The sequence below is a fragment of the Bombus affinis genome, chromosome 13, assembly GCF_024516045.1.
Source record: "Bombus affinis isolate iyBomAffi1 chromosome 13, iyBomAffi1.2, whole genome shotgun sequence".
Lineage (NCBI taxonomy): Eukaryota > Metazoa > Arthropoda > Insecta > Hymenoptera > Apidae > Bombus > Bombus affinis.
In genome coordinates, this window is record NC_066356.1 from 11783227 (window position 1) to 11787559 (window position 4333).

A 4333-nucleotide genomic window follows, 5' to 3' on the forward strand; every position below is an offset into this window, starting at 1 on the left:
ATTTTCCATTACTTACAAAGACTACTTGGAAAGCTCTCTCTCTCTCCCTCTCTCTCTCTCTCCCTCCCTTCCTCTCCGCAACGTAACGAAGAAGTTACGCGTCATCGAACCTCTTTCGTACGGACGGAAGCAAGAAAAGAGAAAGAAGAGAAAGGAAAGAAGAAAAAGTAAACAGAAAAATACTTCTCCTTATGCGAGAACTAGATTGATTTTTGTTTCGACACAATGCGAGCTGACTCCGGCGTATGTCCGCAGCAAGCAAGGCACTCAAGTTCTTTGATGCTAGAGACCAATAGAAACCAATTTACTTGGCGTTATAGAGCTACAGACTCGACAGTCCGCACCGGCTAACAACGTATCCTCGTTATTGCATCCATTAAAAGATCGTGCGTTGCTCGTGTAATAATGGAAAAAAAAAAAAAAGAAAGAAAAATGGGGAGAGAAAACGCGACATACCGAATAAAACAAACGCGAACGAGTAACGAGCGAACGCACGGGCTGTGATCTAGAAATTTCCCAAATAGCCGGGAAAATTGGAGTCGAGTATACGTGTACACGCACGAGTACCGTGCATTCTGGCCGAATGCGAACGCGTCGAGGTGCAGCGGGGGGTCGCGATCGAAACCCAGGGATCGAGGAAATCTTTTTTGTCGCGCGAACCTCGCGCGCATTGGCTCGCCGTGTTTCGTATCCGCGTATTTTCGGACGATTTTCTCCTCTGTACGTCGCGCGAAAGAGGGGAGACGGAGAACGAGAGAAAGAGGGCTCCTCTCTTCCTCCCTGCCGCCGTCCGCTCTGTTCCCTCCCCTTTGCCGCCACGTTTCTCCGTCTCTGTCGCGTGCCTCGCTCGCCCCTCGACAACGCTCGCGCGCGTCTCTGCGGAACGGGAGGCAACGGACCAGCGTTTAATGTAAATCGCCACGCACGGGCCGCGCGCGTCGGAGTGAGAGGGATGCTCCGAGGCGCGAGGGGGCCGCAGGGGGCGGCGGGGCGGCGGGACCGAGAGGGCGCGGAGGGCGGCACGGCGAGGGGGCGACGTCGGGGACGAGGAAACATACATATGTATGGGTAAATGTGTACCTACGCCCGCATCAACCTCTCTTCCTCCCACTCTCTTTCTTCGCTAGCGAGCTCTCTCCCTTTGCCGCTTTCTCCCTCCCACCCTCGCCGTATCTTTCTCCTCGGCCCTCTTTCTCCCTTCCTCCCACATCTCTTTCACTGGATACTACCTCCATCCCGTTCGGCGGCCGCTCGACTCTCTTTTTCGTTCTCCAGCTCCATCCCTGTCACGCTTCCCGCCCGTTCGATCGCCTCCGCTTCCTCTCTCGTTGAGCGCTTTCTCGCTTCACCCGCGCCTCTACCATTCCAACTCTCTCTAACCCTCCGTCGCTCCTACTCCACCTTCCCTCTCTCTTTCGCGTGACCGTTCCGTGGACGAAGCCGCGCGAGCGCGTCCTTCTTTCCCTTTTTTTTCCTTTTTTTTTTCCCCAAGCGTTTTTTCCCCCGTCACGCCCCCGGGCCGACGAGTGATTTTTATAATCTGCTACTTGTTGCGCGGCGCGTACCAGCGGCCGGCGTGCGGCCCGCCCGGAAAAACCGGAAAATAGAGGAAAACAAAAGCGGGCGAGCAGGCGCGGTGCAGCGCGGAGACCGGCTACGTCCAGAGAACCGAACACAGGGTGGCCGGCCTGGGCAATGGGCTGGGAGGACGTCGGGGTGGCGGCGGGGAGAAAAAAAAGGAAAAAGGCACCGCGGGACCAGCCGGCGAATTATCCGCGTCGCTGTGTGCGGCCACGCTCGCCTCTGTGAGCGTCTCTGTCCCGCGCGTGCCGCCCCAAAATCCATTTCCACTCCGGAGATTTTTCTTTCTCTTTTTTTTTTTTTTCTCGTTTCTCCCCTTTTTCCCGTCGCATCACCCCGTTCGCGCTATAGGCGGACGCACGCGTCGCGAAACAGATTTCCGCGTACGGTGAACAGCTGCTCTCGTCCACGGGAAGCTGCTGTCGTCCGACGCACACCGTCGACGGTAAACGCACGGCAGAAAAGCGTCTCTCCCGACGCGGCGACGCGGCTGAAATAAACCGCGAAAGCCAGAGAGGGCCGTGTAAACGAACGAGCAACGACGAACGCGAGAGACACGGACGTTGCGTCGTCCATCGCGCGTTGTCCCGCGTGCCCCGAAGGTCGTGGACGCGTTCGAATGAAAGAAGGAAAGATGGTAAGGACGTGGACGTTCTATTTAATCGACGGGGGCCGAACGGACGAAACGCGGCGACTTTGTTTCGCGTAGCGAGGTGCCGGAGAGCCGCGCAAAATGGCTTCCTCCTTTTCAGGAATTATCGCGATGTAGGAAGTCTCGGTCGGCATGGTGGGGGTGGAGGTGGCCGCGGAGCGGCTGTCGGCCGAAAGTTTAAAATAGAATATCTCGCGTGTAACTTTCATCGGTCGTCAAAAAATCATGCAGTGTCGTACCTAGCGGGGGGCTCAGCCTCCCACTCGGCTCGCGGCGAGCAACAGAACGAACGAACGGAGGGGCGAGGAGAAAGGAAAGCCGAAAGGGGGAAACCGGCGCGCGGGAAGAACGGCGTGGAACGAGAAGGAAACGACGGGGAGAGCAGCCCTCTCTTCGCGTCGCCATCCGCCAAAGCTCTAGGATAGGCCACGCGGTTCGACGTGGATACGGCGGAACGTACTCAGACACATGCACGCGCGCGCCAAGTGTGCCGCGCGCGCTCGATGCATCGTCGTGCAACGCTCGCGCGTGTGTGCCGAGAGCGCGCGGCGCGGCGCGGCGCACCGCGACGATTTACCGCCGGTAACTCGCGTCCAGGCAGGAAGTTCTCGCACAGGCCGAGCAAAGATATTTCACAGCTTTTGTCGATAGCGTCGGTCGATTCCGTATTAGGAATTACCGGGCACAGGGAGACAGTGGTCGTTCCAACGTATGCCACCGCCGACCAATCGTCCCCGGTCCGCACCGAATCAACCCCAACCTCTGTCCGCGAGACTTTCCGCCGGTCGAATTTCAAGCTCGAGGATGCCTTCCGGCGGCAGGATATTCCGATAAGGATACCATCGTATCGAGGGCGGGATTTTCCCGCGACTCCTCGCGTCACGGTGCGCGGCCGTGCGCGCTTCCTTCGCAATTCCGTTGTTTCCGCTCGCATTCGCGTTCCAAAGTTCGATCGATCGCTCTTCGAATAATCTATCGCGCGATCGACGATCCCTCGGAAGGCGGCAATTCTCTTGACAACTCGGCGACCGTAGATGGTGCAGCGGTTAGTTTCGAAAATTCCTCGGCTCGACTCGTAAACAAAGACGGGGAAAGCAAAGGCGAGACTTTACCGCGCGGCGTGCCGATCGTTTACCGTTCCTGGTACAGTTGCAGAGGAGGCTGTTGCCGCATCGAGCTCTGATTTTCACTCTCCACGCCAATGAATGACGTAGCGAAGATACACCGCGACGGCAACGGCAACGGCGGCGGTGGCGGTGGCGGCGGCGGTGGCGATGGCGGTGGCGGCGGCGGTGGCGGCGGTGGCGGCGCGTCGGCCCGATCCGCTCGCTCATATTCGCTAGAGCTCGCGCTCGCCTAGCCGCGCGCGAGTAGAGTACACACGGTGTGATCGGGGGCGCATGCGCAAACGCGTTGCGCGCCGCGACTCGACTCGCCTCGGCCCGACTTCTCGGCTCTCCGTGGCTCGCCCTCCCCGCCGCCAAGGTGCATGCATGCATTCTATGCGGCGTGCACCGCATTAGATGCATTTCTAAGTCGCGCCGCAATAAATCGCAGAAATATCGAAGTGGAGAAGTCTGCCGCGCTGGCCCCAAGAGCCTCGAACGAGAGAAACCGTGGCCGCCCGCGTGACACGCGTCCAACTCGACGATCCAGACAACGCGACGATCATCCAGCGGGGACCGAGACGCGAACCGATCCGACGAACGGACGGTAAAAGAAGGAGGCCGCCGGCTGAGAAACACCGTGAGAGACGCGATACACTGGACTACTACTACTACTACTACTCTCTCAGACCGCCGAGCTCGATTTTCATAGAATCCGATAACCCCGGTGTGCGAGGCGTAGTTGGCCGCAGCTCTTCTTCCCGCCACTTCTCTTCTCTGCTCTTCTCTCGACGAGGAAATCCCCAGGGAGGAACACAACGCGCAACGCTCTCTCGCCGTTTTGGAGATCAGGTTTTCGTGGCAACGCGCGTTTACGTACGTGCACACGCACGTGCGAAACTGGTGACGTCTTTCTCAACGCGTATCCCATAAATCCCTCTCTCAGAGCCTCAGGGAGCTGTGGTGGGGGAGGGGGGAGGGGGAGGGGGATAGA